At 36.2% G+C, this 13,937-nt stretch overlaps 1 pseudogene; it reads right to left on the bottom strand.

Moving 5' to 3' along the window:
* Positions 1-11,000: 11,000 nt before the first annotated feature.
* On the bottom strand, positions 11,001-13,708 carry LOC120127577 (annotated as a pseudogene).
* Between the last annotated feature and the right edge of the window lie 229 nt (positions 13,709-13,937).

Genomic DNA, 13,937 nt, shown 5'->3' with positions numbered 1-13,937 from the left:
AGTGAGAGCGGGAGACGGGGGTCGATTAAGAACTGAGGATGCCTATTTATATTTCTGTTCCTCTTGATAACATCAAGCAAACAAATTAAAAGAGAAATCTGGTTCACTCATCTGAGCTATAGTTGCTAGATTCCGGCAGTAGCGGCACGGCAGAATGAGTCCTTGTCTTTGAGGAGAAGACAGCTCCCGTCCGATTTCCGTTTCAAATCAGTTATGGAGCATTTTTGTCCCATTTTTTTAATATACTATATAGTTTAAAAACATTTTTAAAACATATATATAATATATAGTTTTGAAAACATGTTTGAAAACATTTATATATTATATAGTTTTTAAAATGTTTTGAAAATAAATATAATATATAGTTTTAAAAACATTTTTGAAAATATATATTATATAGTTTTTAAAACATTTTGAAAATAAATATAATATATAATTTTTAAAACATTTTTGAAAATATATATATTATATAGTTTTTAAACATTTTGAAAATATATATAGTTTTAAAAACATTTTGAAAAACATATATATATTATATAGTTTTGAAATCATTTTGAAAACTTATAATATATAGTTTTAAAAACATTTGAAAACTATATAATTTTAAAAACATTTTTTAAAAACTATATAATATATAATTTTAAAATACTTTGAAAATATATATATAGTTTTTGGAAAATATTTTTTATATAATAATATTATTATTATTATCATTGTTATTTATTTTTATTTTTATTTTTTCTTTCTTTTATTAATTTTATTTTCATTTTATTGTCAGTCCATTGAGTCTTGGTTTGGAGATAGTTGGGCCTGACCGAGCGGTAGTCAACATCCAAAGAAGCTAGGGTTTACACGCATCAGCACAGGCACCACACAAGGGGTAGTCAAGGGGTCAAGCATGAAACGCCAAAACGGCAAATTTTCCGACCGAAATTCCCGGGACTGGCCCATCCTTGGATGACCGGCCAACCATGAACAACATCAGGCCGAAACATACGGGAACAACCCTCATATCATCGGAAACAATCCCCATCGGGGCTGTATAAAAAGACCACACAGAGAATCAACGAACGATGACATCAACAGTACCCAAAATCGATAACAGAACACACAGAATCAAGAAAACCGAGAGTCATAAAAATACCATCAACAATATACAACCACAATACACAGAGAAAACCCACGGGGAACCAAGAACCAACCAAACAGAGACAACAATCGAACCAACGACCAAAAATACCGAGAGTATCACGAACCCATTCACAAGATCAAACACAAAGTAAAGAGAACATTACACAAAAAACCCACCAAAACAATAGGCCGAAACCAACCACACAAAACGACAGAAATAAAATCGCAAAAAAAGAAAGCCTTTTTGCCTCATCAAGGGTCAACAAGCACACTGGAGAAGAAGGGACTATTGGAAGATGAACCGTTCGCCGGGGAAGGTAGAAAGCCGAAGCTTTTGCTTCAGATCTAGGTCGACTGAGGGTTTTTTTTTGTGGTAATCGGTCTATGGTTTTGGGTTGGGACGTTGAGACAAGTGTTTGGGGTAATTTCCATTTTTTTGACTGCCGCTCGGCTTTGGGAGGTGGCAGACGGTGCTCGGCTGGTGGTCGATTCCCCACCGGTGGGGATATGTTGAGAGAGTTGGGAGGGTTAGAGAATGATAATTTGAGTGAAATGAGAGAATGAGGGAAAATTGGAGGTTTTATACGGGGGACTAAGTTGCATTAGGGAAAAGTTTAATCTTTTCCGCCATCCTCCTACTTTCGAAGCGTAGTTCATTTTGGTCATTGTATGCAATTTGGCCTCTGCATTTTGATTTATTCAATTTGGTCTTATTTTCAATTTACATTCTTTTTCCCTTTTTTTTGTTATTTGGCCCCTAACTTTTATTTTTTCTGTTACAGTTCATTTTTAGTGTCAAGTTAATCCATCCATTTTAATTTATTTTGATTTTGTCCTTTATTTTTTAGTTATTTTTTCTTTTTAACTTTTAGTTTAATTATTCAGTTTTTTCCAAATTTTGGTGCATTTTTGTTTTTCTTATTTTTAGTTCATTATTTTTTATTTTTTATTGTTTTTATTTTTCTTTTATTGTTTTTATTTTTATTTTTTTCCTTTCCCTTTTGATTTATTTAATGCTTTTATTTTCTTTATTTTCTTATTGTTTTATTTTATTATTATTTTTTCTTTTCCTTCCTCTCATTTATTTAATATATATATTTATTTATTTATTCTCTAACATTTTAACTTTGTAGAGAAATTCCAATCGATCAAAAGTAAACAATTCGAACCGATTTTTTAAATTTCAATTTAAATTTTAAATTTTTACAAATAAAGACAACCGGTAAATTAATTGGTACCGAAAGGGTGGTTCAAGGGTATTAATCCTTCCTTGACCGTAACCGACTCCCGGATCCAACACGTTTCTGGTACAACGCAGATCAGGTAAAATGGTACCCAACCCACCTAAATTCATTTTAAAATCGTCGGTGGCGGCTCCTAATCTATTTTTCTAAGTCGAAGCCCAATTTTGAGCCCAATTTCAGGCCCAATCGAAAGACGGTCCCGACAGCTTGGCGACTCCACTGGGGACAGGTAAGTGAGTCAGACTAGAATTAATTTTCGGTTGTCTTTTATGCAAAAAGGTAAATTTTAATTTTAATTTGTTTATTCGATTCCAATTTTTTACCTCTGATTATTTTTTTCAAATAAATAGTTGTACTGACGTTTTTCTCAATGATTTCAGATTACCTGAGCTCTGAACCCTTTTAAGTGGGGGTGAAAATGACGCATTCGTGAGAATTTATTCTCCGCATAGGCCTAGCAAGTAGCCTTCGGGATTCATATACCTTATGTCTTCATGTGAATTTATTCACCGTATAGGCATAAGGAAATGTATCCTCTCGAGTTTAACTTAGTCCACACAAGCTTGTAATGGGCTTGAGACTGAGGGTCTGGCAAGCCCAAAGGGGCACCAACAAGGAGAACTCGGGTACCTTTTTTGAACCTAAGCCGGAGAGTACAGGCAATTAGAGCCCACCTTAAAACCTCATTCCAAACCCTAGGCTGCTTTGATTTTATTTCATGCTTTACTTTAGTTCAAAGCATGCGAACTAGAGAAATATGCGGTTAGAATTTGTTTGAAAATAGCATGTAGGATAAGATCATGTCCGAGTAGGAACAATAAGCATGTAGGGTAGATATCATGTGGGGTAGGACTTTTATTTTAATGATTGTTTTTTATTATTTTCACCTCACTAACCTTTTTCATTTTTGTTCTATTTTATTTTGTTTTCATCATTCGCATCATTTAAAAGAGGTGTTGATCCACCAAAAAAGTATTTGTTAAACATGAATAATCTGCATTAATGGACAAATGGGTTATAATACAAAGAGATGAAAAGCTCAGAAGTCCAGCCGTAGTCAAAGAATACTCAGAGGCAAAGGTTTAGGGGCAAGACGAGGAAAATGTTTCTGACCCGGGCGGTCCTTTCGAAAACTACGAGAATAAGATGGCGAAACCCTAGCTAAGCTGGAGACCATTATTGACGAATTCAAGAAACGAGCCGATAAACTTTGGATGGAGGGCTCCAATAGAAACAAGCTCGGTAGAGAGTGAAAGTCGGAGATGCAGTACTTCGAGACCTTTTTTGGGGCAAGCAGCTCGTCACTGACACAAGTTTAGCCAAAGGAGCCGTAACGGTTCGATAGGATATTCAACCAGTGACAAAAAAGACGGAAGACGAATCACTTATCAGAGGTGTTCTGAATCTATACCATCAAAATGTTTTTTGTCTCTCCATACGTAACACTTTTGTCCCCAATCAGGATTATTCATAATAACAAGCACATTTTTTGGATCAATGCCTCAGACATTTCATGCATCATGCATTTAGACATATTTTGCATTTTGTTATTTTCTTTGCATTCGCATTAACTAACGGAAGAATGTCTCAATAAAGGAATAAATACTAGATACACCGCCTCAAGCGTTGGACACACCCCATCTGTGTAACACCCGCTTGAAAAAGAAGAAAATGGAAGCCAGAATTGCTCAGATCGAGGAGAACATGTTGAAGCTCCAGAGGGAGTTGGAAGACAAGATGAACCAGAGCAGTCTGAGTACTCTGAATACAATCATGAAAAACCAAGAGTCATTGGTCGATCAAATTGTGGCCAAGTTGTCTGGTCTACAGTAAGCGAGTGCACCTGGGGCAGTTCATCCGAAGGGGTAAATATATCACCTACCCCACAAGTGGTTATCGCACCTGGAATCTTACCTGAACTTCAAGAGGACCTATCCACTGCAAAAGTAAAAACCACATCTACTACAGAGATACAAGCTGCTATATTTAACCCTAATAACAATCCGGGTTATTACCATATACCGGATTTGGACGAAGAGGACAAAGCGAATAAGATGCAGGAAAAAATCAAACAATTGGAGGACCAAATGAAGGTAGTCAAAGGAGACTATGACTACCATGAAATCGATGCCACGAAACTCAGCCTAGTCCTATACTTGGTTCTTCTCCGAAATTCAAGTCCCCGAAATTCGAGAAGTTCGACAGAAATAGCTTCCCATCCGCTCACATCACCATGTTCTACCGAAAGATGACAGTATATGGAGGAAACAATCAACTCTTGATTCACTGCTTCCAGGAGAGTCTATCAGGCTCAGCCATCCGATGGTACAACCAGCTAAGCCGATCAAATATCAAGACCTTGAAGGACCTGGCCAAGTCATTTTTGTAACAATACAAGCATGTCAATGACATAAGGCCAGATCGAGTTATGCTACAAAGCATGGAAAAGAAGCATAACGAGAGTTTCAGGCAATACGCACAAAAATGGAGAGATTTGGTTGTACAAGTTCATCTACCCTTGGATGAAAAGGAAACCCAGAAGCTTTTCGTACAGATCCTGAAGGCTCTATACTTCAGAAACCTGGTTGTGATTACATCAGGGAGCTTTTCAGACTTGGTTATGGCCGGAGAAATGATCGAGTCGGCCATAAAGCAAGGCAAAATTAAGGATGGGGAGGCCAGTAGGAAACCTCATATATGAGAGAGGGGTGGAGATTAACAACATCAACCATGTCAGTAAAGGTATTATAATCTCCAAACCAAAATCAACTGTATTTGTACCGTCATGTACTTCTAAACAAGATTCTAGAGAACCCAAAAAGGAAAAGGAACATTTCAGCCCTATTCCCATGACCTACAAAGAGCTTTACCAACAACTTCTTAACACCCATGTAGTGTCACATACCCGGTGGAACCCATGAAGCCCCCATACCCAAGTGGTATGATGAGAATGCTCATTGTGAATATCACGGCGGTGTCCCAGGGCACACAATTAAGAACTGTTACGCATTCATGAGAGTCGTACAGAAGATGCGTAACCAGAACTGGATCGACTTCAACAACTTGGTGGCATCCAAGTGAGGAAGATCATTTCATCATTTGAGGCATTCTGTTTAAATTTATTTTTTCATATTTTCTCAAGTTTTTGTAAGGACTTTTAAATAAATTTGTGTTACTTTAAAGATGTTAAGCAATGAATCACATTTGCAAACTTGTAACTCTTTAATATCATCTGAATTAAGAAACTCAGTAAATGGTTCAAAGTTACAAATCTTTGACGAAGTAACATGATTTAAAACAAGGACTTTGACCTTACCCAGAATATACACTCAAACACTGTACCCTGCTCTTGCAATTAACCAATATAACATTTTCCTTTCATAAGTTGCGGACAACTTGGGGCATTCTTTTTCATATGACATTACTACGCTTTTTATTTAAGACATTCAGTGATGATCATGATATTCACAGATGAAATAATTGAGTAGGTAAATCTAGTTTAGGTCAGTTGCTTGGAAATTGAACTCTAAAGATGAGATTTCTTGACTTTCAAAAACACCTAGACTATAACAGGTTCTTCTTGACAATCTTAAGAAATTAGACCCGTATACCCAAATTATAATATTATATATATACAATAAAGCTTGAGTGTCCCTAGAAAATAATTGGTTAAAAGCCCCGACTTTATGGATAAGATTCAGCTAGCCTGATAAAGGTGATTAATATACAATAAAGCTTGAGTTATCCCTCTAAAGCAATTGGATAAACGCCCCGGCTTTATGGATAATATTCAGCTAGCCTGATAAAGGTGATTATAATATCTATTGAGTTGTCCCTCTAAAGCAATTAGTTAAACGCCCGACTTTATGGATCCAGCTAGCCATACAATGGCAAATTAAATAAGGAGTTTCGATAAAAATGGACTAAGGGAGTTAAGGAACACCTGTTATAGTCAAATACACACGAGCACTCAAGAATTTCATTTTTAGACCGATATTTCTGCACTACCTTTGTTAGAGGAGCTTACAAAACTTGAACAAATGGAAGATTTCAGAGAACCGAAATAGAAGGTCCTGTAAGTGTGATAGTTGCGTCATTTTGTCTGCATCCAATTAAGATGCCAAGCCAAAGAAAAGCATGTTGCAATAACCGAAAAAATAACCTTAGGTCAACCTAAAGTCAACTCATCCATTTGAACATTTGTCAAAGATCTATAACTCTGAAAGCATTAAAAGAGATAATGATTCATTTGATATACTTCGAACTCACGTTTATGATTTGATTCGATTGCAAGCCTGAATGAATGAGCAATATTTTACAAAAAAATTTCTTTTCCCTCCAAAAACAAGAAAAATGGAAAAACATTTTCAAACAGAACAGTCTCAGATATGAAAGTCTGTAAAGCCAAAGCTCGAGAAGCAAATGGGGCACGATCGATCCTAAGACCATATTGGCGGACAGAACACAGGACTCCAATCCAAGAGATAAAACATAACTCATTCATGTTGCATGCATCTTAGGCATACTTAAGAGCATCACATTTATTATTCACATACATGATTTTTTACTGCTTTTAGAGTCAAGTTTCGACTTCAAGACGAAGGATACTCGATTCAAAAGCACCTTTAAAGATTGATGGTGGTTGCTTAACTCGACATCAAGAAGCTACACCTCAACTAATTCGACAGACTGAAAGATCGATAATCAACTTCAGATGAGTTTGAGAACTAGTTAGAAAGTGTTCAGTTCAGGTTAACTCAACGATGAGTGGCTAGTTCCCGATTGACGTTTTCAAGCTGATTTCAATTCACGACGGAAGATATTCGTTTGGCAAATTTATCAGTGGACTTTCCTATTAAGGGAAGTTATACAAAAATCACATTACTTGGCTCAGATCCGCGCAGGGGAGCCACCTGGAGAATTATGATCGTCTTAGACCCATGAAGGGAAGCCATTTTTTAAGAAAATATCAGCATAACTCAAGGGATATCTGTCAGCCAAGACCTTCGAGTTTGACTACACTTAGCTCCAAGGCACATCATTTGTAGCATAGCTCAGGGCTAGAAGGGATATCTGCCAGCAAAAGACCTTCGAGTTTGACTATACTCAGCTCCAAGGCATATCATTTACAGCATAACTTAAGTCGAGAAGGGTTATCTGCAAACCAAAGACCTTCGAGTTCGACTACGCTCAGCTCCAAGGCACATCATTTGTAGCATAACTTAAGTCGAGAAGGGTTATCTGCCAAAGACTCTCGAGTTTGATTACACTCAGCTTCGAGGGCACATCATTTACAGCATAACTCAATGTTAGAAGGGTTATCTGCCAAAGACTCTCGAGTTTGATTACACTCAGCTTCGAGGGCACATCATTTACAGCATAACTCAATGTTAGAAGGGTTATCTGTCAACAAAGACCTAGTTCGACTACGCTCAGCTCCAAGGCACGTCATTTGCAGCATAGCTTAAGTCGAGAAGGGTTATCTGCCAAAGACCTTCGAGTTCAATACACTCAGCTCAAAGGCACCAATATTTGCAACATAACTCAAGGATAGAAGGGTTATCTGCCAACAAAAGACCTTCGAGTTCGACTACGCTTAGCTCCAAGGCACATCATTTGCAGCATAGCTTAAGTCAAGAAGGGTTATCTGCCAAAGACCTTCGAGTTCGATTACACTCAGCTCAAAGGCACCATCATTTGCAGTATAGCTTAAGTCGAGAAGGGCTATCTGCTAAAGGCCTTCGAGTTCAATTACATTCAACTCAAAGGAAAATCAAGCTTATAGCATGGTTCAAGGCAAAAGGGCTATATGTCAATAAAATTGTCGTGTTCGATTCCATTCAGCTCGATGATACCTCAATCACATTACTGTCCGATTGCAATCGAGGTTTTTCAAGTCAAGAAGAAGACTCGGGTTAACCGTGCCTCAGTGACAAAAAATTGTTTTGAGGTAGCATAGCTTAAGTCGAGAAAATCTATCTGTCAACGAAGACCTTTTGAGTTCAATTTCATTCAGCTCGAGGGCCTATCAACCACATCGTAGGCTCAAGGAACTACTTTCCAGTCGAATTTTCCAACCAAGATCTTTAAACCCAGAAGAAGATCGAGGTGGACTGCAATTTGAAGTCATATCTTGATTCAGAACTACGACTTCAATTTTGTATCATTTCAAGGTGGACTCGACTTCGCGACGGAGGAGCCATCTGCAACTGAATTCGACAGGGAGTTATTCTTCAACTCCACCAACGAAAATTTGTGTATTTTTATCTTTGTCCTATTTTTCGTTCCACGAAAAATGACAAAGATAGGCAGCTGTAAACACTCATTTTCGTCCCATTTTTTATATTATATAGTTTTAAAAAATTTTAATATATATATAATATATAGTTTTGAAAACATGTTTGAAAATATTTATATATTATATAGTTTTTAAAAGTTTTGAAAATAAATATAATATATAGTTTTTAAAACATTTTTGAAAATATATATATTATATAGTTTTTAAAACATTTTGAAAATAAATATAATATATAGTTTTTAAAAAATTTTGAAAATATATATATTATATAGTTTTTAAACATTTTGAAAATATATAGAGTTTTTAAAAACATTTTGAAAAACATATATATATTATATAGTTTTGAAATCATTTTGAAAACTTATAATATATAGTTTTAAAAACATTTTTGAAAACTATATAATTTTGAAAAACATTTTTTTAAAAATATATAATATATAATTTTAAAATACTTTTGAAAATATATATTATATAGATTTTAGAAAATATTTTATATAATAATATATTATTATTATCATTGTTATTTATTTTTATTTTTTCTTTCTTTTATTAATTTTACTTTCATTTTATTGTCAGGTTCATTTTTGAGTCCATTAAGTCTCAGTTTGGAGATAGTTGGGCCTGACCCAGCCTGTAGTCAACATCCAAAGAAGCTAGGGTTTACACGCGTCAGCACAGGCGCCGCACAAGGGGGTAGTCAAGGGGTCAAGCACGAAACGCCCAAGCGGTCAGATTTTCCGCCGAAATTCTCGAGACTGACCCATCCCTAGATGACCGGCCAACCATGAACAACGTAAGGCCGAAACATACGGGAACAACCCCTATATCATCGAAAACAGTCCCCATTGGGGCTGTACAAAAATACCACACAGAGAATCAACGGACAACGACATCAACAGTTCCCAAAATCAACAACAGAATACACAGAATCGAGAAAACCGAGAGCCATAAAAATACCATCAACAATATACCACAATACACAGAGAAAACCCACGGGGAACCAAGAACCAACCAAACAGAGACAACAATCGAACCAACGACCAAAAATACCGAGAGCATCACAAACCCATTCACAAGATCAAACACAAAGTAAAGAGAACATTACACCAAAAACCCACCAAAACAGTCTGCCGAAACCAACCACACCAAAACGACAGAAATAAAACCGCAAAAAAAGCAAGCCTTTTTGCCTCATCAAGGTCAACAAGCAAGCAGGAGAAGAAGGACCATCGGAAGACGAACCGTTCGTGGAAGGTAAAAAGTCGAAGCTTTTACTTCAGATCTAGGTCGACCGAGGGTTTTTTGTGGTAATCGGGCTATGGTTTTGGGTTGGGGACGTTGAAACGAGTGTTTGGATGTAATTTCTATTTTTTCGACCACCAAAAGTGTCTGCCGACGGCGGCTTTGGGCGGTGGCAGACGGTGCTCGGCTGGTGGTCGGTTCCCCGTCGATGGGGATATGTTGAGAGAGTTGGGAGAGAATTAGAGAATGATAATTTGAGTGAAATGAGAGAACGAGGGAAAATTGGGGGTTTTAGGCCTTTTATTTACGGGGAATTAAGTTGCAATTAGGGGAAAGTTTAATCCTTTCTGCCGTCTCTTACTTTCGAAGCGTAATTCATTTTGGTCACTGTATGCAATTTGGCCTCTGCATTTTCGATTTATTCAATTTGATCTTATTTTCAATTTACATTCTTTTTCCTTTTTTTTACAATTTGGCCCCTAACTTTTATTTTTTCTGTTGCAATTCATTTTTAGTGTCATGTTAATCCATCCATTTTAATTTATTTTGATTTTGTCCTTTATTTTTTTAGTTATTTTTCCTTTTTAACTTTTAGCATTTTTTATTTTAGTTATTCAGTTTTTTCCAAATTTTGGTGTATTTTTGTTTTTCTTATTTTTAGTTTATTATTTTTAAAATCTAACTTTTATTTTTTTATTGTTTTTATTTTTATTTTTTCCCTTTTGATTTATTTAATGTTTTTATTTTCTTTATTTTCTTATTGTTTTATTTTATTATTATTTTTTCTTTTTCTTCCTCATTTATTTAATATATATATATATATTTTTTTCTTAACATTTTAACTTTGTAGAGAAATTTCAATCGATCAAAGGTATACAAATCGAACCGAAATTTTAAATTTCAATTTAAATTTTAAATTTTCACAAATAAAGACAACCGACAAATTAATTGCCATCGAAGAGCGGTTCAAGGGTACTAATCCTTCCTTGACCGTAACCGACTCCAAATCAAAACGTTTTGGTACAACGCAGATCAGGTAAGATGGTATCCGACCCACCTAAATTCGTTTTAAAATGGTCAGTGGCGACTCCTAATCTATTTTCCTAAGTCGAAGCCAATTTCGGGCCCAACTGAAAGACGGTGGTAGTGGATTATTTACACAGTATGCACCCGAAGGGGTTCACATATACAAATGAGAGCTGCTGGTGCAAAGAACAAGGCAAGTGCATATCGGATCCCAACCTGCTGCACGAATAGGATCCTTTTGCACCAAGATGGCAGCTAATTCCAAATGGCGTATGTCCCAAATCCAGAGTGCAGTCGGCATGCTATCGCTGCGAGTACAGATATATTGGCTATCACTGCTCCATGAAAGAAGACCTAGAATAAAATTAGTTGGTTAGTAACAACATTAAAGGGAGGAAAATCAAAGTTAATTCGATCAACTCATGCTACTCGGTTTATTAAGCAGCCTTAAATACGAGTGTCCTTAAGATTGATCCTTAGAAAAAGTACTTGAAACCAAATCATCATATCAATTAAGAATACATTTTCAAACATCTTAATATGGCATCGGCAATGATAATTGGCAACCGACAGTTAAGTGGTGGTCTTGTATCAAGTTGCACCTCTCCACCTATAGTCAATTAGCTTTTAGGATAGTTGTTTAACACGAAAACAAACCCAATGTGTTATGTTCTTCCTGCCAAATTCCATTTAAGGTTGTCTACGTGTAGACCTCTGCTGAGTTACAAATGAGGTGGAGAGCTGAGTGGCCTTTACGTGCTAGGTTTCGTATGGTCTTGCCTCTCATTAGAGATTGGTTTTAAGTTGCATGCTACAGGCTGATCGCTATAATGGTAGAGGTAACGTAGAAAGGATACTGATTGTTTCCAAATTCAACAATATTTTTCGGATAAAAATGAAATATACTGTAAGAGAGTTTTGTTAATATTTGAAGTAAAAAAGCATTCTCAATTCTTTGTACTGGGATTTTGTGTCACTTGAATATACAGTACGAAAAGCATAGAACTTTTATTCAATCTACATCAGTTTGGTAAGACTTACCTATTCCTTGTTTAGGGTTAGGTTTGTCTGCAGGAGGCTTCTAGAAAGGCAGAGTAATGGGTACTTCCATAACCTCATATCTAACCTTGAAGTGTCCTTCTGGAGCATCTGCTAGTGGGGCACATGAACTGAATTAAATAACAGAAAGGCTGCAATTCAGATACTGAATAATGACAGGAAAGCCATGCAGGCAAAAGCATTTAAGTTCAAGAAATTGTATAAAAATGCACAAATCACTCGGGTTCTAGACAGTTGAGCACAATTCCACAACAAGCTCTAGTATCAAGCATTACATCAAATTAAAGAAAATAATCAGAGATATAGAATCTCATTAGCCTTACCAGAGCCTCCCAAAAAATCATCGTCCAAACATAATTCAGACATATCAAGTTGCAATGGCTCATCTACCTCCTGCCATTATAAGAAACAAACTTAATAGATGCTTCTCACAGATTGAATCATCATAACAAGGAAAACAGCTTACCTTGAAAATAGCAGCAAAACAAGGAGCACGAACAGTTGATAAGTGCATAAACTCTGCAAAAGTTTTCCAAGTAAGGTGATTTAGAACTCGCAGCATCTGATCATAACTAACCATGGCAAGAAACTGGCTACAGGGGACCATGAAACACTTTTAACTCCCAATCCACTTTCATATGCTTGATACTTGAAGATGCACCTTCCATCTGGAGAATATATTAGAACCTATCAAATTAAATAAGAGCATTGGACACTTAAATATTTCCAATTATATCAGTTCAACAGAGAAAGTTATTTGCACACAAAATAAAATGCTACTTTTACGTTGGTAAAACCATAAACATTAGTATGTAACAATAGATAGCTAATTAGAAACACAATTTTCAGGGCCATGTAATTGTATATTTGAATATATCTTACACAAGCTACCGTTTACACCAGGATAGGGAAAACACACAACAACAACAACATAGAGCTCTATTTTATCTTAGCTTGCAAAGTTTAGCACCCTTGGCTCATAGTGCTAGGCAAGAAGCAGATCAATCAAGTAAAAAAAGCAAAGGCTTTCAAGACGTTAAAAATGAATAAGATCCTTATAATTACCATGTACCAAACGTTTATAAACGAAAAGAAAAGAGTTCTTCCAAATAACAATTTGATATAACAACTAAGAATAAAAAAGTTCACATACTTTGTATACAAGAGGCGAATCCCATATCACTATTGCACTGTCATCCGGTGACCACTCAATATCAGTCATATCCAATGTGTCAACAGCGAAAACACCCATTATCTCCCAATTGTGACAGGACAACAGATTTATATAGTCCTTACAATCCCGCCTTGTGCAAATAGCAGCAAACTTTCCATCTTTGCTAAATGAAACTCCTTTAGAAGCATGCTTCGGCCATTGTACATGAACACAGGCTGTGTTAACTAAGGACGAAACCGTTAATCGCAGCTGAAACTCCGAGGTGGTCAGTAAGTGACGACTATCTGGGCTCCATCTTGCATAAGCAATACCAGCAGGACCTTCATCTATTTTGCATGTCCATTCGGGTTGGGTGAGTGACCACACCTGTATCATCGGTCTTTTATGGAGACCGCAAAGAATATACTCAGAATCAAGTGCCCATTCAATATAGCTTATCTTATCCAAGCAAGAAAACAACTGCACAACCTGCATCATTTCGACTAGAAAATAAGCACTACCATTGAGCAACACAAGAAATGCATGCTGTGAACCTAAAAAATGACCTTCGCATCCATACTCAAATGCTTCAATATGTTCATAAATCAAAGATATGAGCTCAAATACAGGAGATCAATTTGCAAGAGTTTTCAATTGAGACGAAATGCTAAGAGATAAAATTGTAGTCAAAATAGTTTGTCATCTCACAGTACACATTAAACACTTTACAATTCTCAATGACCCAGAGAGACAGAGCAAACGATAAATCTATTAGCTTGGTCTA

This window comes from Hibiscus syriacus, unplaced genomic scaffold, assembly GCF_006381635.1.
Source record: "Hibiscus syriacus cultivar Baekdansim isolate YM2019G1 unplaced genomic scaffold, ASM638163v2 tig00110469_pilon, whole genome shotgun sequence".
Classification (NCBI taxonomy): domain Eukaryota; kingdom Viridiplantae; phylum Streptophyta; class Magnoliopsida; order Malvales; family Malvaceae; genus Hibiscus; species Hibiscus syriacus.
Note: the sequence above shows the minus strand (reverse complement) of the source record. Positions and strands in the feature narration are given on the sequence as shown.